The sequence below is a fragment of the Haemaphysalis longicornis genome, unplaced genomic scaffold (genome assembly GCF_048455015.1).
Source record: "Haemaphysalis longicornis isolate Haplotype H1 unplaced genomic scaffold, Haemaphysalis longicornis Haplotype H1 scaffold_2, whole genome shotgun sequence".
NCBI classification, from domain to species: domain Eukaryota; kingdom Metazoa; phylum Arthropoda; class Arachnida; order Ixodida; family Ixodidae; genus Haemaphysalis; species Haemaphysalis longicornis.
In genome coordinates, this window is record NW_027526295.1 from 187,417,020 (window position 1) to 187,443,483 (window position 26,464).

The 26,464-nt window shown below is 48.7% G+C and overlaps 1 long non-coding RNA gene across 2 annotated transcripts; it reads left to right on the top strand.

The window, feature by feature from the left end:
- The first annotated feature begins 937 nt into the window (after positions 1-937).
- LOC144169646 (uncharacterized) lies at positions 938-5,179 on the top strand. Of its 2 annotated transcripts, none has more exons than XR_013322487.1 (3): positions 938-1,046; positions 2,622-2,781; positions 2,869-5,179. It is a non-coding gene; the product is annotated as an uncharacterized LOC144169646 (long non-coding RNA). The 2 variants fall into 2 exon arrangements; XR_013322488.1 differs by lacking the exon at positions 938-1,046 and adding an exon at positions 1,820-2,442.
- Positions 5,180-26,464: the final 21,285 nt, after the last annotated feature.

Genomic DNA, 26,464 nt, shown 5'->3' on the forward strand with positions numbered 1-26,464 from the left:
TGCTGAAATGACATTTTAATTCCTAATTATGCTGTGCAGTAACGGCAAAAATGCGCAGAGTTAACTTGCTGTTGTTGTGTCTTGTCATAGTAATTGAAGTTCATTGAATGATCCGCCTTCTCCAGCTGCTTCCCCAGTTGCTTTTTTCCTGTAGTATTGGTGTTCAGGAGGGAAAAGGGCTGGGAAACGGGCCGATGTATTATTACTCGTTAATTAGCTGTAAGTAGCTTTATATAACGTGGGTATCTAAGAGCGTCGCAGTATATTTTATTGACTACGGAAAGGCTTGTTGTCAAGAAAAGCAGTAAATGAAGCCACGCCCTTTTGCGTTCATTGTAAACAGTAACGCATAAATTGTCATCCAAAGTTAAGCTCGGATATCGCACGCACTCACGGCCCTCCGCGAGAAACAACTTTAGCCAGTATTTACGCGCTAACGCGGCTATTATCTGAGCTTTGTTTCGGCCTCAGTGGCGTAAACGTCCGCTTAGACGCATATGCCCGTTTTCCGAATCAATTAAAAGCCATCACGTGTGCCGAGTTTGTATGAGCTCTTATGGGGGCGCATCGCCAAAGCCTCCGCGAGAACGAAAGTTTGCCGAAGCCATGAGGAAAAGACCGCCACTCCAGTAGCGCATTCCATGCGCATGCGTCAGCAGCAGCACGGCAGAGCTGTTTTTGCGTTGATTCACGGTACAGTGGGGCTGCAACGGGTACGACGACGACGGATGAAAATCGGGACTGCGTCAACACTTTAAACGACAGCAGCGCTCCCATCTTCCAGGATTCCCTCTGCTAATTTTACGGTCTTCCGCATGCAGCGCCACCAGTGGCATTCCCAAGCGGGTTTCTCAATTGCTCGCGCGATGCGCGGCGCGCCTGATATTTACTAAAGAAATTCTCGGTCACGCTGGCGAGAACCGTTACCGCCGTCCCGTTAGCAATTTGAATGGGTTGATTGCGGCGTGCAACTGGGAATTTTTTCATATCCCCGGGCTGTATTTCCTGTTCGACGAAGTGGAGTTTTGCCAGGAGGCGCAAAAAAGGTCAGTGCTGCTTATTTATGTCTGGTAACGGTTTTTGTTCTGTGACATCCTTGTTAACTGCGTCCGATAAACATACCGCTTCTCTGCCCGTTATTCGTGTGTCGTCCATGCTTGTGGTCGCGGCGTGTAACATTTTGTGTTGGAGAAACGTTTGCAGCCGTAATTTACCAAAACTTCTGTGTTCGTGGGTCAGTGTCGGCTGGACATTTCTGACTGCGTACGCTAGCCATTGCTATAAGGAAGTTGCTGGTTTGCGCGTTTCATGATTAGATGTACCCTTACTGTGTGGCTTTGCTTAGTTGTATATTGACGGTTGCTGTGTATCTCTGCGGTAGAGAATCTTCTCGGGTTAGTCGCTCGCGATAGTCGCGCGTGCACACGTGTACAACTTCAAAGCAAGTTTGTCGGAGCGTCCGTCCTTAGATTTATTGATATTGTTAAAACTTGGGTGGTAATTGCGGCGTTGTGTTAGTCTGTTGAGTAGAATGCATTTACTGAGCTTACCAGACCGGGAGTCTTCGAGCTTGCCCGTTGCGCGCAAGGTAGACGCTATTTCGAGTTGTGTTGATGTGTTTTCAAGGCGTCATCTTACGTTTATCTGTTCCATGATTCCACGTTTCATGTTTATGTTCCATGTTTCTTCCAATTCCTTTGACCAATTGAGATGATCTATTTTAAATAGCATTGCCGGAAGTGTAGAGAATTGGAAGGGACAGTTGTCTTAGGAGTACCGCAGTAACAAACGTTTCTTTTGTAGAGGGGAAGAAATGTGGAAACAACACGCAGCGGGTAAATAGAAAGTGTGCTGCCGTTTCTATGCTGTTAATATCAGTTGTAACTTGAGACTTCAGGATAATTATTCAATATCCATAATTAGTGCTTGCTACTTCACGAACCGCGTTAGAAATAAGCCACTCTTGCATTTTTATGCCGTCAATGTCGGTGGTAACCCGAGAGTCGAAATAATTTCCGACAACGCTCAGGTGATAAGTTCTTGCATCACTATGTGCACCCAACATTAACCCATTTCTGTGCTTCCTTGAACTTAGAAAATATACTGCGAAAGCAGATTGCTACGTTCTCTATTCGATCTGTATAACCTGTCCAGATGGCTGACTGTGAAGACATTTGTCTCTACACTGGTAGTTTGCGACAATTGTTTTCCTTTGTCTGAAGAACAGAAATTAAAGCGAATTATTTCCATTCCTTACATATACCTCTGAAATCATGGCTGTGTCATTCACTGTGGCTGAAGACATCTTCGGCACGCTGAGGCGTCGTCGTGACAAGTGTGGCAGATTATGAATGCATTGTGGAAGTCATAAAGCCACGAAAGAGTGCCTCTTGAGTGTTGCGTATTTACAGACGTTCACCCCACCGCATGGAGCAATGACAGGTGAGCCTAAAAATGTTGAAATATTTTTATATTTCGCCTGAAAACGTTACCAGGGCTCGTGCTGCAAACTAAATTTTAGCACAACTAATCAGGCATTGTACGACTTCTTGTAGTACTCCCTTCTTAGAAGGAAGCGTAAATTTATGCTTCGATATTTTTATACTGTTTTTATTTTCCAGGAAATAGGGCGGACCGGGACTTAAAACAATGGAACAAGGAATGCATACTGCCATTTTCCTGGTTATTGAAGGCGTGTGTTCACCGTTCTTGAAGGCGTGTGTTCACAAAAAGGAAACACATGAAAGCCGTTGTACGGGATGAAATCATTGCATTCTACAAGTAAGTACGCACTCCCAGTTCTGGAACTTTGATGGTCCCTTTTTAGGTAGTTGCAATATACGTAATGGCTTCGGAACACCATTTCAGTGACAACTTGACCTGTAGGTGAAAACGACAGTAAGAGCTTTTGGGAACACGTTGGCAAACCTTTCCTGGAAATGCACTCCGAGGAGGCCCTGCCAGGAACGCCTGCATCTTAATTTTAGTTAAGTAAGTTGGCATTTTATTTTTGTGGGACTCAATTTATGGTAGTGTTTATTGAAGCTGGCATTTTATTTTTGCGGGACTGAATTTGTGGTAGTTTTCTTTGTAGCAAAATCTTACTGTTAAAAATAAATCGTGAACTCCAATATTGGGAAATACCTTCACATTCAGCCTGTTTCGGATGCTGCAACATGTGGACAAAAAAAAAAACTATTATTTTGCATTCAAGTTTTGCAAACATTTTGCTTTCACATTGACAGTTGCTGCTGTAATAATACGGCACCACGGCCACGCCCAGTGCGGTTGCTTTCCAGAATTAGAGAACGGCCATTGACAGTCTGCGCTAATATTTTTTGTACATTGTTAGCAGCATTCCCAGAAAAGAAACCAAGAAATCGCTGATATTTCAATCGATTACTGTGCTATAAAAGGGGTATCCTAAGCAACTCACTCATCTAAAGCCATCGTCTAACAAAATTTTCTTCTTCCTTCCTTAAAGGTACATGACGTGGTCCAGTTATTCTCGAGGTCCAGTTATTTTGAGAGAAGAAAATGACAGCGTAAATATTGTCTGCAAGAAACACGTCATGGATTTTCCGCCTGCGTTGTCACATCAAGATGTGGTCATCCTCCTCGCCGTATATTTCATCTTTATCTCCTGAAACTTATGCGACTTTGGAGAGTTCTTGGGACTTTTGCAGAGAGTTCTTGGCCATTTAACAGTGGCCTGGTGTCATTTAAGTTGAAAGCTCTGTTGAAAGACTTGATGTGGTCACTCTACTTGGGGTTTTAAATTATTGTTAGACGTTGAAGCCTATTCGGAAAGATATGTCGTGGTTCAAATGATTGGTAGATGCAAGCGGCATGTCAATTGCAAAAGTGAAGTCGTGCTTTCCTTTGCAATTTTTCATTGGCACAAAGCGCAGGCTGCCTTTGCAGCTACTCTGTTACTCTGTTAATGTAGTTAATGGCACTGCACTGTAACGTTTTTATTATTCAAGTGCAGCTCGAAATTTTTTTCAATGGCAGTGCTGCTGTTGATGGATGCAAACGTGATAGTAATTATTTACACAGACGGTTTGGGGCTTTATTAATCAATTTTTGTACTGTATCTTAGCTGACACCTAAGCCCTAGAAGAATGCGAAATATACATATTTGGCTTGAAAAGGTGTTTACTTTGGACTAAGTTGCATTTCTTGCTTGTTAGAGGAAGTGCTTTGGTCACAAGCATACTGTCGTCATGATAGTAGGGTTTGTATAGCACGCAACTGTGAATTTTACCTGAGATAAATGTTCCGGCTGGAAAAATGCTTCCAAGTTCGCTTGGTAAAATTGATTACGTGTATGTTTCAACGCTACCTGGCTTGGTTATTTGGGATGTCTCAATTGTTCTTGAGGCAATTAATAACGTCTTTAGAGTTAGGCTGCTTGTTAAATTTTAAAATGCGTAACGTGCTCCGAGCTATCTGGTTTGTAAAATTTTGTAAGATTCACACTGGGTGCTATGAGCTTTTTTTTGGATAAGTTATTTTAAATAGCTACATATTGTCGGGGAAGCAACGCGGCTTCAGTGAAAGGCTTTTTCAGGGCGCGTATATAGTCGGTTTTGGCTACAGTTAGCTTGATATTACAGTTAGCTTGATATTGATATATGATGTGTTTTAGTTGTGCAATAGTGCCACATGCTTCCGATAAGTTTTTCTGTGCAAATGTTATACTGTTAGTATTGGCTCGGGTGTTGTTTTCCTACACTCTTGCAGGTCTTGTGATAATCCAACCGTGTATGGCTTGTATTTCTGGCTTTTCCCTACAATTTAATAGCAAACTGCATATTTTGGAACCGGGATGCGTAAACATGGTATGGCAAGCGCTGTGGGTACTTCCGCATTTGCGTTACCTGATTTCATGTGATGAAACAGCATATTTTATGCTCACTGTTGTGTAATGCTTTTTGAGTTAGTGCGAGGGTAGATGTACAAGTCTGTTTGTGACGCGGTTGCGCTTAAAGCCATCTTTATTACCCATGTTTTTTTAGCAAAAAAGAATGGTAAATATTAGCGAAAATAGGAAAATGCCACTTAGATCGTTTTGGCCACTTGATATCGTTTTGGTATTTGATCCTGTACGCTGGTCATTTTCTGCCCAAGTGGAAACAGATATGTCTCCGTATCTCAAATGTACGCAATAATACGAGCGAATAAAATTTGCTTCGTGTTTTGAAAAGCATTGTATCTGTGCTAATAGTTGGTTTGGTATGTATTTTAATGCGAGTCTTGTTTCTTTTACATGCAGCCAAAACCCAGAACAGGATGCGGCGGGTGAAGCCAAAGTCTCTGTGTGCCGCTCCAGGTATCTCAGACCAGCTTTTATATAGAACTGTGCTCCGATAGGCAACTGTTGGGAACATGTCAGGGACCACACTGCTGCGGCGGTTTCTGTTTTCCAATTGTTGGTATCACTGTGGGCCATATGTCAAGGCTGTGTCAGAATGGTGCTTGCGGTTTCCTTCTGATACCAATGCATCCGCCAGCCTGGCAAATGACCTCAGTTTATACCAACAGGAAAGCAGATATATTGGAAAAGTGGAGTCCCATAGACAGCTTCTCAACGTCTATCGGAACACCGTTTTATATAAACAGCTGGTCTGAAGGTACCTGGAACGGCGCACCGGATAAATCCATAATCATTTTACGTGGATCAGTGTTCCAGTAACTTACACTACCCGTTTATTTGGAACAGTGATCCGTATACTTTTATTTGGAACGCCGATCCAGATAATTTAGCTGCAAAAATATGTGGTGCACTGTTCCACTTACATTTTCAGGGTATGTGGAACACGGTTCCAAATATATAAGTGGAACTTTTTTGCAAAAAAGTTCCAGTTACTAAGTGGATCTTATGTGGATCCAGATTAAGAGTGAAGCGGAGCCTCGCTGGCCAACAGAGAGGCAATTTGGTTCTCCACGCTGAACTCGTGCTCGCCGAAATTCTCCAAGTGGAAAACTTTTAAACAAGAAGTTCGTTCCACGGCGAGGCACAGGGCTTCGGAGAAGTCTTGAGAACGAACCACGACGTGGAGATCTTCGAGGCAACTCGCGGACGTGAACGCTTTCTTCAGGCCAGCGTAGCTGCAACACCAGTGCCGTTCCGGCAAATCCAAGCACAGTTTTTTTTTCAGTTGGGTGAGATGTTCAAGCATGTCGACAACCAGCAAAGGCAGCGCTTCTATCAGCGGCAATTTCAGGGTCAACTCGTCAGAAGAGGCGATCGGACGTGCTTCGCATCGGCTCCACACGGGATGAAGAAGATCTGCGGTTCTACTTGCCCCATCTTGACCGGAAAGGTGTGTAAAAATTCAGTTTGATCTCCGCTACGACCTGCTGAAAAAATTTTGAAAATCGGTAGACTTTTGGACATTTTACGCCCACAGTTCCGAAAACCGAGGTGGCGACCGCACTAAGCCTAACGGGCCGGCGTGGTACGGGAGCGGCCTCGGCCGCATCGGCGACTGTTTCGGACTTCATCCGCGAAGAGATGTCGTCATCGGAGCCTCTACCGGACATGGATACTACTCCAGCGGTGGATTGTGATGGACTTTTGGACCGCGGTTCCGGCCGCACGGTTATAACTATGAGTGGAACGCCGCTCGGCGAGGAATCGTCGTCGGAGAGCCACAACGGTTGGGTCGTCGCCACTCGGCGCGGCCGGTCGACTAAGAAGATTTTGCAAGCGCCTTCGCAGCAGGCCAAGCAAACCGGTAAGCGTTCTTCGTCGTCTCAACCTACGAGAGCGCAGTTTGCCCAGAAATTGAACGTCGCCTTTTCGAAAGCGGCTCGCATGCCCAACATGCCTATCGGAGAGCACAAAGTGGTTGTGCGGCCACGTGGCGGCTTGCTGGTAGGGAAGACCGATCCGCTCGAGCTACTTCGGGCTATGGCCGTCGCGGCTAGGATGGAGTCGAACGCCTTTCTTGCGGACATCGTGTGTCCGAACGTAGTGCAGAACATTTTCGTGGTCGGCACGGCCAGCGAAGAACGCGCTGGGCTGTACGACCGCGTGCGGGAGATCGCAATAGGCGGACGCAACTTCGAGATCTTTGCGTACCGCGTGGCGCCGGAGAACACGGCCAAAGGAGTGGTTGACTACATCTCGCAGGCACACTCTGCGGAGGTGATCCACAACGCTGTGGTGAACGAACGCAACCCAACGGCACTGGCAGCGCAGAGAATAGGAAATTCCAAATCGGTAATTATCCTGTTCGAGGGTAACAAAGTCCCCTCGCACGTTATATTCGGGGGCATGATAGTACGGTGCAGACTGTACAGGCAACATAAAGAAGTGTGTCGCACGTGCGGCAAAGTCGGCCACCGAAAGGATGTCTGCCCTAACCCTAACGCGAAAGTGTGCTTCGCATGTGGAAGATCCAACCCGGGTCCAAACCACGAGAAGGAGTGCAGACCGCGCTGCAAGTTGTGTGGAGGCCCGCACGCTTCGGGCACCGGTAACTGTAAGAATAGGTTCAAGACTCCATTCCTAGTCCGCCAGCGCGAGCAAGAGCGCAAGATGGCGGCCGAAAAGGCGGCAAAATCTGCCGGCCAGGCGATCAAAGTCCGGTTTCCCGAAGAAGAGGAGTTCCCCGAACTTGGCGCACAAACAACACGTCACAAGAGCCGCAGCGCAAGCCGGGGAAAGAGCAAGGAGAGAGGGAAGAGCAGTGAACGGAAGAGAAGTACGTCACGCAGCTCAAGGTCGTGGGCGACCGTGGCGACCGCGCGCGGCGGCAACGGTGACGCCCCTGGCGGGAATGTCGGGGGCGCCCCTAGCGGCGGCGCGCGGGCGGGCGGGGCGCGCGAAACGAACGGCAGACCGGCCATGCCAGCGGCCAAGCAAGCTTCCCCGCAAGGAGAAAGGATGAAGCAATTGGAGAGCACTATCCAAGTACTTCAGGAAACTATCAAGAAACAGCAGGAGACTATCGACAAGCTCCTGGCTGCACAAGAACGCCAGAAGGCGACTCCCACGTGGTCGCTAGGATCGGCACCGAAGCCGGCCAGCTTTACGGCGCTGGGCGCCAAGCCACCGGTCGAGAAGATCACACTACCAACGGCAACATCATCGCCACCGGCATCACCAAAAATGCCGTCGCCGCCGCGAACGCCGACGTTCAAACCAACACCACCCAAGCTTCAGAAGCGGGCCCCGGCTCCCCTCAACGACAGCGAGGACGAAAGCTTCCAGCAAGAAGAGGACATCACCAACCCGGCGCCGCCATCTAGCGGCGGGTTCGACTACGAAACGAGAATCAGGCAGATGAACGCGCGCCTGGTGATACATGACAGGGAGATTGGCTCCCTCACCGCACGGGTGGGCGCCCTGGAGATCAAAGTCGAGAGAGGATTTGCTGAGGTAAAGAAAGAATTCGCCGAGGTGAAGCAATCCATCGAGGACCTCAAGAACTTCATAGTGACCCAATTCAACATGATTGGTAAAGGAGCCCAAATCCAGATGGAAACCCTACCCAAACATGGATAGACGGCCCCAAGGAGATCGGATAGTGGTGTGGCACTGGAACGCTAACGGCTACCGGTGCCGCAAGGTAGTACTTCAACAGCACCTGCGGTCGCTTGATCAGAAGGAGCTTCCCGACGTGATAGCGATCCAGGAAACACACGCTGAAGACCCCAAGATCACCTCGCTACCGGGTTACCGAGCGTACGCCCGCCCGCCGAGCGCCCGCACCTGTGGGAAAGGCGCCGCGCAGGGCGTGTGCACGTTTGTGAGGAAAGGCATCACGAGCGTAGGCAAGGACGAAATCCTAAACTACAAAGACTCCGCCATCGAAGCCAACGTGACGGAAATCATCATTGCGGGCAAGAAGGGAAGAGGCAAGAACAAGGCTTCGACCACGGTGTACATAGCAAATGTATATAGCAACCCACAGCACGGAAACCAAAGATTCAAGACCCTGTTGCACAAGATCCGCGACGCCGCCCACGGCTCTGGGGCTGCGGCGGTCGTTTGCGGGGACTTCAACGCACCGCACGAGGAACTGGGGTACACCCGCACAACGGTGAAGGGAAGGAGATTACTGGAAGACGCCGAGGAAGCGAGCTTCGAGCTGCTCACCGACCCGGCACAACCAACGCGAATCGGAACGTCGACAGCCAGAGACACCACGCCCGATCTTTCGTTCGTGCACCTGCCGCGAGGCGGGACTGCGCGATGGAAGAACACGGGCTGGAATCTCGGAAGCGACCACCACATCGTCGAAGTCACGATACCGCTCGCCCACGCTCGCGTGGTCGACGGAACGACCAAACGACGTCAGCTCCTCACCGATTGGCACAAGTTCAGGGAAGCCGATCTGGGCGAGGTGGACGACGTGGAGAGATGGTCGGCGAGCCTTGTCTCCGCCGCCAAGGACGCCACGACCGAAGTCGAGGTACCGGAGGAAGCCGATCGGGTGGACCCGCGCCTCACCCATCTCGTGGAGGCGAGGAGATCGCTACAACGAAGATGGAAAAGACAAAGGCACAACCGAACGCTGCGCAAACGCGTCGCGGCACTCGGGAAGGAAATCGAGCGCTACAGCCGCCAACTGTGTGCCCAGCAATGGTATGCCATGTGTAGCGAAGCGGACGGCCAACTCCATAGGGGAGGCACGTGGGCCCTCCTGCGCCACCTCATGGACGAGACCAAGAGTAAGGAACATCAACGACACCGCATGTCGCAGATCCTCCACGCCGCGGCCAACCAGCTAGGCGAGGCGGAGATGCATAAGCGGCTAAACGACAAGTACCTCCCGGCCACAAACCACGTGGAGCATCCGGAATACGACGGCGCGCCCAACCCACTGCTCGACCGCGAGATCGAGGAGTGGGAGGTGCGCCAGGCAACGAACGCCCTGAACTGTCGCTCAGCCGCGGGACCGGACAAAGTGACAAACAAGGCTCTACGTAACATCAGCGACGCTGCAGTCTCGGCCCTGACGAAGTACTTCAACGCCTGCTGGACGAGCGGAAGCCTTCCCAAGCAGTGGAAGACGGCCAAGACGATACTACTGCCCAAGCCCAACAAGCCGCCGGGAATAGAGGGCCTGCGCCCCATCTCGCTCACGTCCTGCGTGGGCAAGGTGTTGGAGCACGTCCTCAACAACCGGTGGCAGCGGTACTTGGAGGAGAACGGTCACTACAACGACTCCATGCTGGGATTCCGGTCTCGCCTGGGGACGCAAGACGCGATGTTGCTGCTGCAACGCGAGGTACTAGAACCAGCCGGAGGCGTTCCGCAGAAAGACAACCGGGCCATTCTCGGCCTGGACCTGCAGAGCGCCTTCGATAAGGTGGAGCACTCGGCCATCCTTGCCTGCGTGGCGAAGCTCAACATGGGCAAGCGCACGTACGACTACGTAAGATCCTTCCTCACTCGTCGCACGGCGAGGCTAGAGGTGGGAGGCGAACGACTCGAAGAGAGGGAGCTAGGAAGCGTCGGAACCCCGCAAGGGTCCGTGATATCCCCGCTTCTATTCAACATCGTGATGATCGACGTCGCCAAGAGCCTTGACGCGCTTGGGCCGAAGATCCGGTACTGCATCTATGCCGACGACGTCACGATATGGGCGACGGGCGGCAGCGACGGCGACATCGAGGCCGGACTGCAGGCAGCGATCGACGCCGTGGAGACCACGCTGAGAGACACGGGGCTGAGGTGCTCGCCACAGAAGTCCCAGTTATTGGTGCTCCCACCACCGGGAAGATGGAGAAAGCGGGCCGCGGAAGAAACGGAATACAACATAGTCGTCCGAGCCAGCGACGGCACGCCGGTCCCGCACGTCCAGAGCCTCCGAGTACTGGGCATGTACGTGGACGCCCACCGCACGAACGGGACGGCAGCCAACCACATAGTAACGAAGATCGGGATAGCGACGAGACTCGTCAAGAGGGGTCACGTCGAGGTCCCGAGGAATCCGAGAAGCGAGCCTCCTGCGACTGCTGCAGGCATTTGCAGTTAGCCACGCAGCATACGCGGGGGCATTTCACAAGTGGACGGAAGCGGAGAGGAAGCGAATCGATGCGGCCATCCGCAAGGCGTATGCGGGTGCCATGGGCCTGCTCAATGGCACCAAGACGACGGCCTTGCTATCTCTGGGAGCGCACAACACGCTCTCGGAGATCGGCGAGGCCCAACGTACTGCTCAATTGACGCGCCTGGGCCGCACCGCGGTCGGCAGGCGGCTGCTGGAACGAGTAGGCCTGTCCTCCCCCGAGGAACAAGACCACGAAACGTCTCCACTCACGGAGTCAACCATGCGAAGACTGGTGGTGTATCCGCTGCCAAAGAACATGGATCCCGGCGAAAGCGAGGGACGACGAGCGGCGCGAGCCAGGGCGCTGCTGCTGCAACATCAGAACGACGAGGGCGCCGTCTACGTGGACGTGGCCAAAGTCAGGAACAAGGACGCCTACGTGGCGGCGGCGGTCGCCGCAACGACGGGCAAGATCGTCACGTCATGCAGCGTGCGTACGCGGAGCGCGAGCCAGGCCGAGGAGATGGCGATAGCCTTGGCGGCGCGCTCCCCGGGCGTGCGGACAATACTCAGTGACAGCAAGACGGCCATCCGTAGCTTCTCGCGCGGAGCCGTGTGCGGGGCGGCCGCTAGGGCGCTGGCAAGCGACGAGTCCAAGTCGAGGCTGACACTAAAATGGTTCCCGGCCCACATGGGTAGGGACCTGATACCAGGATCTCCGAACCGCAACGAGGAGGCGGATGCCGCGGCCCGTGGTCTCGCCACGTGCCGGACCGCGGCCGCGCCCGCCTCCGAAGACGCGACGGCGACCGAAGAAGGCGAGGAGCATCTGCTCGATTACGGCGACATCCTCGCGTGGTACAGGGAGCAACGGCGTGGCTTCCCGCCTCCGCACAGGGATCTTACTCGGTGGGAGGCGGTGAGGTTGCGCCAGCTCCAAACCGAGACTGTGCTGACCCCATCGCTAGCGCGACACGTGTGCCCCGAACTCAACGTGAGTGAAATGTGCAGTGTGTGCGCGAGCGCGAGAGCCACCCTGGCTCACATACTCTGGGGATGTGACGCAGACAGCGCGGACGGTCCGGTGTTACCGCCGCAAGTAGAACAGCGTGTGGGGTCTACGGACCCAGAAGACCAGCGAAGGGCCGTCCGGCAGCTCGAGGCCGCACTGGCGCTGCAAAGGCGAAAGGGGGACACCCTCAGTAACCCGAGCGGCGCCGGGGCACGAAGGCCTTAAGGTCTAGGCCCGCGTGACACTAGGACTTCTAGTGTAACGTGAGATAGGGTGAACCCCGCGCCCTGCGCGGCCGGAGGGAATCCCGCATGCTGGAACCCAATAAAGTCTACTCTCTCTCTCTCAGAACAGGGCAACGGAGCAGAACGTCGAGCATTTTCCTGTCTTCGCACATGAAGTAGTCGTCCACAACAAGCCTCCTTAAATGCGACGCTGCGGTGTGCACAAGCGCTAGCAGCTCGAATGCGACGGGCTCGTCGTCGATAGTTATGTCTCGTAGGTGAACGCTTTCAAAAGGAGCGGCCGGTGTTCCCAGCGCTAGGCAAGCCTCTTGGACGTTCACATTTCCTTCTTCCAACTCGACGTGTCGGAGGTTGGTGCTGTCCCCAAGGCTGTCCATCTCTCTTGATGCTCTTTCTGAGAGGAAAAAACTCCAAGGATCCACCCGACTGTCCAGCCGCATCGTTTGGACGCAGTGGTGCTTCCGCGCAGCCAAGCCATGAAAACGGACAAGCCGTGCGGCTTTCTAACGCAGTGGCAGAACTGGAAGCTGGTGAGGACCAGCTTTCCCGGCTCACTTTCCGTGATGTTCAGGCCATAACGGTACAACTGGCACTTCGCAACCTAACATGCCACGTTTACCCCACTCTTTTTTTCTCGGTCCTGTCACTCCACATGAAGTTTATTTGACGATCGGCAACCTCAAAAACTGCAGCTCTGGTTTAGATGGAATAAGTGCCCGTCATCTAAAACTGGTTGCTAATTGCATATCTCAAAGTATCAGTAATATAACTAACCTTACTTCACAACTGGCTGTTTTCCCAATGTTCTTAAACGAGCAGAAATTGTTCCAGTTTTTAAAAAAGGAGACAAACTTTTAATTACCAATTATCGTCCGATATCAATTCTTTCTACTATAAGCAAGATTATTGAGAGGCTTTTTGTAAAGCGGTTATCTAGCTACATAACAAAATTTAACATTCTTAAGCCTTGTCAGTTTGGTTTCCGTCCTGGCAGTTCAACCACTTTGGCCCTACTTTCATTAACTGATTTTGTTAAGCATTCAATCGATCGTGGCCTTATTGCTGGTTCGGTGTTTTTGGACTTTACTAAAGCCTTTGATACTATTAACCACCGCATTTTATTCAACAAACTTGAATCTTACGGTGTAACTGGCCCAGCCTTAAGTTTCCTGAAGAATTATTTGCTGAATAGAACTTATACAGTTTGTACTAACAGCTTTCTTTCAGAGACTAAAACAGTCAACCAAGGTGTGCCTCAGGGCTCAATTCTCGGACCACTACTTTTTATACTCTACATTAACGATCTTCCCAACATTCTGTCTTCCAATCACTGTGTCTTATATGCCGACGACACTACCATATCATGTTCGGGCAAATCCCTAGTCTCCGTCACATCAAAATTAAACGACTCGCTAGCTAGTGTAATGAACTGGTGTAAGAATAACTGCCTTATAGTTAATCCTGCTAAAACTCTTTATATGCTTTTTCATTCTAGCCATAAACATCTGCCTAATCCTCCGAGTCTGACAATTGGTCCTCACCAAATTACTGTGTGCGAAGGCATTACATTTTTGGGTGTAATACTCGATAGTAACCTTAAATTCGCTTCCCACATCAACCACTTAAAGAAAAAATGTGCATTCGGTATTCGTGCTCTCCTCAAAGCACGACCATTTTTTTCATTTAATGCACTGATGTCTCTATATTTTGCTTTTATTCACAGTTACATTAGTTATGGAATCGCCGCATGGGGCAACACCTACCAATGTCACCTGTCATCCATTCAACATCTTCAAAACAAAGCTATACGTATTATCACCTCTAGCCCTTTACACTCAAACGCGTCGGTTCTGTTACATGAACATAACATCTTATGCCTAGAGAAAATGTTCCATTATAATTTATCACTTGTCTTTTTCAAGTGTCTTCGTGCTCATTTGCCGATTAGCTTTATTGATTCACCCTTCCTGCTTAACCCCAACTCCACCAGGTTTGCCTTTAACCAAAATCTTCTGTTGCCCCTTGTTAACTCTAATTACGGAAAGCAAACATCACACTTCGCTGCTGTTTCATTCTGAAATTCCTTACCACCAACTGTCCAATCCGCTACGCACTTGTCTTCTTTTAAAAGATCTGTTCAAAAGTTCCTTTTAACGTAGCAATCTTCAGCACACAACCGTGTTGCTGTGTATTTTGCGTCCTGTTATTATAAGTACTACTATGATTTGCATTGTTCCAATTCTTTCCCCGCGCTTGCCCAAACCGTGTTAACTGTATGGTCCCCCCCCCCTTTTCTTGGTTCCTTTGCTTTCGTTTTTTGTTGTCTAGCTGTTTTTTTTTCTTTTGCTGTCAATTACCCGACTGTTGGCTGTTTTTTTTTCGGTGTTCTTGCTTTGTATCATTTTTTATCTTTCATCCCGGCCGATGAACCTTGTTTATTTGTTTGTTTAGCTGACATTCACTGAAAGTCTGTACCCTTGCAACGTTTTTTGTATATGTTATTGGCGTTTTCTTTATCAATTTTTAGTCATTTTTGCATAAATTACATTTAAAGAGTGGTTAATTTTTTGCATTCACCTCTGCTGCTCCCCTGCATATTGACTGCATTCGTTGCATTTACTTATCGAGGGCCCCGTCGCAGTCTCTGGACTTTGGGACCCTTGTCTGCAAAACATAACCCCCTGTATTCTTTTGTTGAAATAATAAACTTCATTTGATTTGATTTGATTTGATTTGATTGGAAGTGAAGCCAACAGTGAAGAACCCCTGCGGTGCCACATAAAAAGAAGCAGTGCAAGTGTGAATGGTGATAAATTTTACAGAAATTACGAAAGCTGTCAAGTGATGCGTTGTCACTCCTATGCCGCTTTAACTTTTTGTAGCCATAAGTGGCTGTGCATGGCCGGATTGGGGTACTTTTGAGCTCATTTGGGCGATTTCCGGTCTTTGTTGATCGGCTGGTTCGTTTGAGCCCTTTTTTTACTTTTCTTTGTTTACTTTGCCAATGCGCAATAGCTTTGCCGATTACGTATTCTTGCGGCGATAGAGGTTTGCGTGGTCAGCGCTTTTTATTAGTTTTTTGTGAAACAAAAACTAGTTCATTGATAGCCGAAGATTCGGCGTCTGTGGCACTCACAATAACGATGCCAGACGGCAGACGTGATGCCCCCAGTGCTTAAAGATAGGGCGTTGCTTCATCTTGAAGGGCACCTAGAGCGGCGTTTTGGCCGCTGTGTTTTCCTTCCAGGAAAGGGTACCTTAGAGGCCTCCTGACGCGGCGTTCTGATCGCTGTATCTAAGTATCCAGGCCCGCGCACATTACCGGCAGCATAGACTGGTCCCTTGGCCATGATTTGGCGGCTCCCGGGAATCACGCAGCCCACGAAGCTGCGCAAGAGGCTTGCTCTCTTCTCTCTTACGCTGACCCCGCAGTCTCCCAGGCTTCAGACCTACATGACTGCTTCGACACGACCGAAGATGCCCCCATATACCCAGCCATACTCATACACATGAACAAACACGAAAAAACTTTTCCGACTACAGCAACTAACGCATAGAGACCGCGTTACAAACAAACCCCCACTTACAAGAACTCGCGAATTTTTTATGAACAAATTCTACGCAGGAGCATCATTTTTCCGGAAACTATCCGCAAATGCTATGCAGAAGTCACTTGCAAAAGACTTGTACAAAAAGTCATTTTTCTTGATACAACATGAATTCATTTTTTAAGGAGAACGCTGATTTTTCTCCGTCTCATTTGAAACATCTGAGGAGTGTATTATGTCGAGGTTGCTTAGTGCCTCTTGCAAACGTTTGACCGTAGCACTTGTCAAAAAGTACGAAAGAGCTGGCTGATCACTGTCGGAAGCTGTTGTTGACTTCGGTTCATAACACCAGGTCACACTAAACGTTTGTCGCGCTCTGTCGAACCTAACCGCGTAAGTGTAACGCCGAGAGGTCAGAGGAAAATAAAATTAAGAGCACCCGGGGGGCAGACATGCCACAAAAATTTCAAGAGAAACGCTGGTCTTTTTTTCTTTTTTTGAATTTCTACCTCTCACTGATGTCGTCTGTAATCCACCCAAATACACGCTGCATGAAAGCTAACCTTCTCTGACGATAATGATCGTGGGTGAAGTACAAAAAAATCGCATCCGGTGGTCATAATCGAACATGGATTCGTAATGTTATGAAGCCGCTGTCTATCCGAATGCGCCATTCCGATTTTTTTTTCTTTAATGCATGAAAATTTAAACACACTCAAAATCACACAGAACGATTAAAAGACAACGAAAGGGCTAGCAGGCATCAATGGAGAATCACAAAGTCAAACTGCGTTTTGCGTACTTCGAAAATCAAGCAAGCAGATACAGGCATCCAAAATATTCAACCAAACCGGTGGATCATTCTGCGCCGCATGAACACTCGTCACCAACGCAGTGTTACGAATCGGCCCGCCGCCGTACTTTCCCGCATCACTCCTCGGATGTGCGGCGAAGCCACTGCGTGCGCCTTTGAAAACAGGCATCATCGTGTCGGTGAATCATACTTTCACGTCTCGGCAATCCCGGGTCAGGCGCTTCGCTTTCAGCGCATTTCAAAACTTCGGCGGCTGCCGGCGAGGCTCGTCTCAATGCTCTTCAAGGACACTGAGGCCCCGCGATCGCAGCGGAGTCCTCCTCTCTCCCCTCTCCCGGACTCAACGTGCGCCTATGCTACTGGATGCTCACGAACTCTGGAAAGAGCGTTGTATGTGTCTGTGACGTTCGTGGCGTGTTGCCGCTTGTTTTGACCGTTACGGCTTTTGGGTATAAATAGAAGCCGCCCAAGCGCTGTAACCCATTCCTGTTAGAGCAGCGAATCCATGCTGTCACACTGCTCGAGTCCTGTATTGTAACCTCGCCCGTCGGGGCATTGTTCTTTGGCTTCGGCTCACCTCAGCTATGAAGTAAACAGTTACGTTAGCCTACGGCTTCTGGACTTCTTCACGGCTGCAACAGGGGCTGGCCGCTCGCTTCACCACGCTACCAGACGTATGCCGGAGGCTACGGAGCTCGGATCGGGTGCCCCCACTCCGTCGCAACAGCAGCCAGCTCTCGAAAAAGTGACTTAAGTGGCCTGATGGGTTCCGCATGCCTGTCAGTCATGCGGCACTGCCACAAGCTGTACAAACCCAGCACTACAAAAACGTCGTAAGGTACCCGATTAACATCATGAAAAGGCAGGAACCGAATGGTGTAAGGAGTAATTTCAATGTCCGTCTTGAGAGTCCGCTGCAAAATATCCAAGAACACCACGTCATGGCACAATACAAAACAATGATCAATTGTCCCTGGTTTATTGCATACGCGGCGATTGTCCAACCAAGGGATAGACATTCCCTTTTCGCGCAGCCGTGTCTTAGCTGGAAGTGTGGGAGAATGAAGGTTGAAGAAAAATGTTTTTGCATTAGGCGAAACACGCATACTCATTACATGTTTACAACATTGATTTTCTGGTGGCCTAAGTGAGGCTGGCGATAAATAGGCACCGGGAATAGACTTTCAATGGTCCTTTTATAGCCGAACTTCGACATAATCACAGAAGCAATGGCACAATAGTGGACAGCGTAAAATACATACGCTGCCACCATCTAGATATACCGCCTGGAGTTGCCGTAATAAAAATGCTTCAGCGTAGTTAATGATTCAACACGTACCAATCAACGCGGCACGGACACTTGAACTCTTATCCCTTCAACAAACATCGAAACAATTTCACGAAACATCTGCCGCGCCGGCCTAGCATCAACGGCACCATGAAGCCACGCCCCGCGTGCCCTCGAAATACTATGGAGTACCAGAAGCCTCAGTCCTCATTTTAGGTAGGGAGGTACAGAATGCCATGTGGATCCGTGTGAATTAAATGGGATGAAATGCCATGTGGATGAAATGGGGATGTGATGGCGGGAAGCGTCGTCGTTCGTGGCGGTAATGGGTGAGGATGTCCGTGTACAAAGTTAAGGTAGCGGGCTTGGGAGTAAGGGTAAGAGGCTGCGTGACTTCGCCTTCTTGAGAAATGGCCCGGTGGGTATGAACGTGGGAAGCGGCGTGTGCCGCCTCATTTCCCTCGAAGGACCCGTGTTGGGGGGTCCAGATGATGCGCATTTCCGAGATCTGGCGCACACTTTGCAGAATTTTTAACGTCGCGGGTGTTATGCGACCAAGCAGGAAGTTGCTGCAGGCGGCTTGTGACTCTGTAGCTATAGTGAGATAGTCGTTTCCAGTGGTGGCGGCTAGAGCGACAGGAAGTTCTTCTGCTGCCTCAATAGAGGCTGTGGGAACTGTAGCGGCCATCAGTTCTGCACCGTTGGCGTCGGTGACTCTCACAGCATGGGAGGGTTGTAGTGGTATGGAGAGGCATCCGTGTAACGAGTACAGGGAGAGTTGGGGAAGCGCTTTCTAAGAGCTAGTCAGGGCTTCTCGGCGTGCCTTGTTATAGATGGAATGCATATTTCTAGGAAAACGTGCGACTTTGATGTACAGTCGGATGGCTAGAGGGATGCGTTGCCTCTGTTCGCATTTTGGGGGAGGCCTGTAGCCGAGCCGCGTAAGTGTAGCTCTGCCAGTTGGCGTGAGCTTGAGTCGCATGAATTGGGAGATTCGATAAGCTTCTTCCAGTTCCTATAATTTTTTTTTTTGCCTTTGGGATCGTGGTACATTGTTGGCTTTGACGGTAAGGGGCATGAAGACCAAGTCATGGCAGGGGCCTCGGTATGGTTCTCGGGGGTTTCCCTTGGCTGTCTGGAGCCTCGGGGAAAGGAATCTCCCCACCTGGCAGCACGTTTTCTATGAGGGTGGCCCCTGCTGTGTCTTTGTGCATGAGGACTTGTTACACAAGATCAGAGCAGACGTCGCCCTCTCTGAGGACGTACTCGTGCGTGAATAAACATCGGGATCTCAGATTCATCTTAGCAGTGAGCAATTTCACAGCTTCGCGTGCACAAACCCAGTGGTGCTGTGTGAGTGCGATGGCTTCTGAGGGTGCTCGGTGATGTGGAATACTTCCTAAACTCCACCAATGCTCACGTAAGGAAGCTTGAGAGTACCCTGAAGAGGTTTGCAATTAAAGAACTTGACAACCTTGGGATGCCGTTTTTACGAATTGAAATGGTTTTATTAATGAATTCTCTGGCACGAGACGTTACTCTTGACCTATATTAGAGTACCCCTAGAGTCCTGCGGCTTCCACTTTTCTTCAGTTTTTTTAAGCGTGAAACGTCCAAGGGCGGTTAGAAAATTATTTCCCTTACGTCTTTTACTCCGCTCCGCGGTTCGTTGAATTAGCACCTCGTTTTTATTACGCCGCAGTGCAACCATTCCCCATTGCAGAAGTTCACTTCGAGCCGACCGCACAACAAGCCTAGTTCTTTTCCTTCGAGAGCCGACTGTTCTCTGTGAACAGGGAAGCCCCTGCATTTCGACCCAGGCTGCCTGGCTGCCCGGCGAGCCGCAATAACAGCTCTTAAGGGGGCCGTTCCAAGTTCGCTAACGGGAACAATGAGATGGTTTCGATAGTGGTCTCTCAAGTCTGCATTTGTTGCTTTTACTTTCGGTCTCCTTTTCTATGCCTCTCCCAGCATTCTTTCTTGCAGGTCCACCGAAAAGTAGCCGCCAATGAATGCTAATGAAGGCGGAACAGGAGGCAAAAATTGCGATAATCAATGAGGGTAAAACAATAAATTACGGTTAAGGCCGGCACGAAAAGGGTCTAACTGTCGGTGCTGAGAGCTGGACGGAGCCGGGTCTGGGCAGAACTGCGGAGTTGTTATCGAACATACGGGATGAGGACGAAGTTCGAAAATAACCAGCACAATTGCCAGACACTAGATTTCACTCTCATCACAGCCGAAAAATAAAGTAGTAGGTAGCTTTAAAGCAGTCGTTTGCATATATTGACGGAGGCTACCTTGAGAAAGTTATAAACATAAAATTTTGATTTTCACTCCAGGGTCTTATTTCTCCTTTTTTTTGTCAATTCAACCCAAACCCCGGCGCGTATCTTTCCTCTTTGTAGTCTGTCTCGCTTTAAGAGTTTACGTTGAAACGTGTGATACTAACGTACGAGAGTTATATCTACAAATTCATCATTTTCATCATTTATTTACCCTTAAGGGTTTCTCTCGGAGTAATACATTAGAGGGGAGGAACAATCAGAGTACAAATGGCAATTAAAATGAAATTCATAGTTTCAGTTTTTGAATTACCAAAACCTACAGGTAACAACAGACAACAAAAAGAACACACAGCCTGTGAAACGAAATGGTTAACAGTCAATTCACAATCCAAAAGATACACGCGGCAGTGAACAAACAACAAAAAAAGAAAAACAGCGAGTCAAGGGTGGCTAGCAATAAATCTCTAAATTTAAAAGCAACTTTTTCACTGACAATAGCATCCGTCAATCCGTTCCACTCTTCAATGGCCGTAGGCAGAAATGATTTGTTAAAAGAGTTAATAGAACCAAGCAGACGTTGAATAATCATGGAATTAAATAAGCGACGAGATTTTCGGAGGGGCAGAAGTAAACGTGAGCCATGTAGGTGAGGAAAGTTGTAGTATAGTTCGTGAAAAAGACAGAGGCGTACGATTGTGCGTCGAGCTGACAGAACGGAGAGACCGAGAGATGATTTTATTTGACTGATACTAGCACGTTTGTCGTAATTTGAGGAGATGAACCTTGCGGCACGATTTTGGACGGATCCAAGAATGTTAATTAGGCATATCTGATGAGGGCTCCAAATAGCAGATGTGTATTCCATTTTAGTACGGAAAAAAAGTTTCAAAGGCCATTTTTCGAAGGGCTGCAGGTTATAATGACAATGACCTTGGAAGATAGCCAAGAGTTTTCGGGGCATCGGCAGCTGGTTTTGTAATGTGCTCGGTCCAGGTTAGTCTGCTTGTAATTACAACGCCAAGGTATCGGTATGAGTCGACTTGAGATAAACATTTTCTGCAGTTTCTGACGCTGAAGAGCAAAGAAAATGAAAAATGGGGGATTGTGGCGGAGAGAATGAAATCAGTCCAATATTTTCAAGATATAGCTTCCGCTTGCCACTATTGCAACTTTTATTTCTCCTAATGTAACCACGCATTTCACCTTGTTTGGAGATAATGTGCATAGATCGAACAAAGAAAAACAGGTTATGGTACATACCTCTAGGTGCCTGAAAAGAAGAAAAAGGTGCATTCACTTGGTAATCCAGCGCTGCAAACACTATAGAATGGCCCTTTAGCTGAGCCGATCCAAGGCAAGCGTCGTCTTGCATAAAATACAAGGAGACTTGACCTAAGCGTGTGGCTTAATTGGGTACGCGAAAGTGGAATGCACTGTCTTCTTGATTCCCTCATCAGACGACACTTTCGAAACATGCTCGATACCGCATCTCTCAAACAGCTCCAAGCCGTATTTTTAAGCAACCCCACACGTTTTTCTTATAGTACGGCACTTATATGTCTCAAGCACGGCGGAAACTACAGTGCACTGCTAGCGGTCCTCACCAGAACTGCTGCCCAAGTGCTACGCTCAGCGCACATTAAGGACGCTTCCTTTACCCCGCCAGTTGAAATGTCTGGACAAGCGACGCCATATGGCCATTTTTCGTGTTAATATGTGTAGGTTACTGCACGGAAATTCTTCGACAGAATCCCTGCTTAGTGAAATGCTCTCGCATTTAGGAACAATTACTTCCCGCTTAAATTTTGTTATTTCGCACATTAGGCTTCTCAGCTTCATGTCTTTACCTGTCGGTGAGATGTCCGAAATCCTGATAGCATCGAAAATGTAAGCGCTTTCACGAAGTGCTGGCACACCCCTTGCTAAAAAAAGAGACATGTAAGCCAGCGATTGAGCAAGCAATATTGATTCGGAGAACCCGCTAGATGTTCGCCAGCTTGAAAGCAGCAGGTTGTGATTAATCACAGAGCTCACAACCGGTCGAACAGCCTTAAATGAACAAATACTGAATTCTTCTCTGGGAATTCCTTCACTCAAAACGATTGTAGATGCAAATATAGTTGCTCATCGATTATTTTGTCCCCAGCAGCTCTCGTGCCCGGGAAAATGGGGGTTATGAGGAAGAAGTCACGGTAGAGGCAGACGAGATTCCGTTCCCGTGTGGACACAAGCCCGCAACATCCTGTAAGCACCCGGCACAATCTACTGGTTTGCTTGAAACACCCCTTCCATTTTTTAAGCAAATACTTGTATAACCCCACTTGTTTGGTTTCAGTTGGAAGTAGAACTACGGGTCTTTACGCGGACAGCCTGAACTCGATCCCCAGCAGTGCCGAAATTTTTGAAAGCCCAAGATACAGTCGACAGCCAATAAATCGGACACCGATGAATCGGACAGGCTCGATAATTCGGACTGCTACGCGGCACCGCCGATGGCCCCATGGAGTTAATCTATAAAAACGACCGATATTTCGTACAGCGACCAGCTCTGCATTCGATAATCCGGACCCCGTTCCTCACTGTAGCGCACGCCGAAGCGGCCGCCAGTATCTCATCTGGCACCTCGACGTTACGAGGTTCAGCCTCAGACACTGAGGCTGAACCTCGTACGACGCCTGGTTTTGTGACGCCTCAGATATTTACAACTGCGAACGCCATTCTTGGGGGCACCGCCCAAACTGCGAGGTCGTATGAACATCGCGACCATGACTTCCTGTTCCGGCATACCCACGCACGGGGATTCCGGAACAGGAAGTCATGAACGACTTTGCAACGAAAGAGCCTGAACAGCCACTCAGCACAACAGACTCAAACGCAGAGGACATTAATGACCTGCGAGGCTGTAGTGTGCCGATACACGAATCATTCACTTTCGAAGACTTTCCTAACGCCGACAGTGCGGTGTCGTCGTGTGCTAAATTGTACGACGAGGACATAACAGAGCAGTTTTTGCAACCACTAAACAGCGATTCTGGCTCGGAAAACGATGCGCCGTGTGCTCCGAAGCCGCCACATGAGGACCTAACTCCAGCCTTCGCGCTTCTTTCACCAGCATACAGCGATCACGCCACACTGGCGGAGATCCAGGCGGAATTGGTTGCACGCAAGCGGAAGTGCGTGCAGAACCGCATCGACTTCTTCCATCCCCAGGGGCCCTAGGGCGTAAATAAAATGTTTTTTAACAGCGAAGCATTTAGCAAATCGTAAAGCTTCGTGTACGCAGTTAAAAATAACCAAAAAAAATTCCCAGCGCGCAAACGTGAGTGTGGGCCTCGCGGTGACCACCCGGTTGTTAACAAAACCAAAAAAAAAATGCTTGCGTTCATGTGTGCGTGCCTCGCGACGACGGTCCAGCATAGCTGGCGCACGTTTGTCAAGCCAGGCTTACCACTTATCGAAATTGGCCAAGATTAGCAAAAAAAATCCAGCGTTCGTCGTCATCAAGCAACACTCGCTCGGAACGAGAAAGACTCCAGCGTTTGACATAATCCTGGCTACAATCTCTCGAAACCAGAAAGACACGTCATAGCGTACGCCACTCCAAGGTGATGTCCAATGATTATCACTTCTCTAGAAAAAAAGGAAAGGAGCTCACACTTCTAGCAACAATGATGAAGTGAAGGGGGTTACGGCAGCGAAGAACAAGCAGCAAATCTGCTGCGGTCGCGGACTTAAATGAATTACATTATAAAACTCAATGACTTTCTTTCGAATTCGAAAAATAAAGCAGCGCTCTATAAGTTCATGGCAAGCAATCGGGTGGTTTCTGTCAAGCAGTTAAAGTCATCAGAGGTCTTGACTTCTGCTGAAGAGGCCCGGATTGTTGAGCGCTCTGCTAGAGGACTTGCGGTTCGCTTTTCTTGTTGGAGTAACTGCCGTCTTATCCGTCCTCCAGAAAGGGATGATTTTATGACAGTCTCACCTTGTGATCTGACGGAGGCCTTGTCCATCACACGATCTACGGCGCTGGGGATTGACGGTGTGACAGTTGGGGCTATTAAATGTTTGGCAGAGGAATTCGAACCGGTTCTATTGAATGTAATAAATTCATCCCTCAAGTTTTGTTGGATTCCGCAAAACTGGAAAGTGTCCAAGATAATTTCGCTCCAAAAAAAAGCCAGGTCAGAGTTTCGATTTAGCAAACTTAAGGCCGATTGCTCTTACTTCTCACGTGATAAAATTTATAGAGCGAATAGTTTTTAAACGGATGACTTCTTTCGTACAGGACAGGCAAGTACGCAGTCCTGCTCAGATTGGTTTTAGGCGGGGCTGTTCTATTTGGAACGCTCATGTGGACTTCGAGGCGAGGATCCGCTTAGCACAAAAAGGGAGAATGATGTCGCCACTAGTGACCCTAGGTGCAGCTAAAGCTTATGACAGTGTCGAGCATGGTATCTTACTTAACAAACTAGCGCGCATAAACTTGGTTGCATACCTTTTTGCTTGGATTAGGGAGTTTTTGGATAATCGGGAAATTTTTTGTATGAACGGAAGGCATTTTCAGGAAAATTTCCACATACTAGAGGTGTGCCTCAAGGATCGGTTTTATCGCCTTTACTTTTTAATATCCTTATGAGTAACATTCATCTACTCCCAGATGTAACAACCTACGTTTATGCGGACGATGTATCGTTCTTTGCGGCCGCAGTCGACATTCGTTCGCTATATGACCATTTGCAGACCTATTTATCTCTGTTGGAGACATGGCTTGACAGAATTTATTTCACGTTAAATGTGTCGAAGTGTGCTCTACTAGCCTTCCCGGTTGCAGGAACAGTTTCAATTTCTCTCGCTTACAAAAATCAAGTCATTCCGCAGTTGGATTCGCTTAAGTATCTTGGTGTTACATACACGTCTGCTCTTGATTGGCACACACATATTAAGGCATCAGTCACAAAAGCGAAGAGAGCCTTTGGTCCCATGAAAAGGCTATGTGGGAAACGAGCAGGAATGCGCCAGGACATACTTTTGCTTTTGCACCGATCGTACGTCCAGCCAGTCATGGAGTTGGGGTGCGTCTTGTTTTGCAGTTGCCCTATCTACAAACTGCGACCGTTATACCTGTTGGAGAGGCGCATTCTTCGATTTTGCCTTGGCCTTCCCCGGTTCATCTCGAACCGAGTTCTGTACTTAGAGGCACGCGTTCCTGAACTCAGGGTCCGAGTTCTCTTGCTGACGGTTCAAACTTACTTCCGCATGTACGAAGCCCCCTCTGGAGCTGCCAAGTCTGTATTTATTTGTGATCCGAGTTTATTTTTTACATCTACGTGGCCTAAACGTATCCCCTCCCCCCAAGTGCTATTCGTTCAAACATGCCTCGATTGTATTTCTGCTAAGCTATATGAAGTTATTCCGGTATCCACAATTCAGCGAGAAACTGCGTTTTTCTTGCACAACGGCCGCGAAACTTCTCCCACGCTCTCTATTAGCCACTATTTTAAATGAATATTTATCCAAGTATCCTGCTTCTTCTGTGATTTGGAATTGGTATTTTTTCACAATCTCTACATTTGAGTTATTCGCTACGAATCCCGGATTACACACCCATTTTTTATGGCAGAATTTTTAGCAATAGCTCTCGCTCTATGCAAAGTACCGCAGCATGTATCAAAAATCATCATATTACCCGATTCGATGGCAGTTATGTCGGCATTAACTTCCTCTTCCGACTCTCCATTGTACCGCACACAATTATTTTTGTTCCTAGGCACGTGAAGGAGGTACGCTTGTCTTGGGTCCCTGGTCATACGGATATCAGGGGCAACGAGCTAGCGGACCATTTAGCTAATCTCGCTGTCCCAGCTCCCATTCAATTCGGAATACCTAATCTGGCTCTTTTTGCATCTTCAAGATTAAGACGATATTGGCATTTAGACACTACTCGTTCAGACTCACTTTTATCATTTGGGGAGTATTAACATTTAAAGTTCGGGTGGAATGTTTATTTTTGTGGTCCTCGGCAATGCGAGGTGACCTTCACCGAGCAGCGCTGCAGGATTCCAAGGCTTAATTTCTATCTGTTCAGATTAGGATTTTCACCTACGGAACTATGTGTGCAATGTCAGTTCCCTGAAACAATCGAACATTTTTTTCTCGACTGCCGCCGTTTCACAAAAGCTAGACAACTGCTTTTGAAGGACCTAATTGAGCGTTTGGGGTCGGCTTTTTTTTATTCCACTTATATTATCTATTGGCGC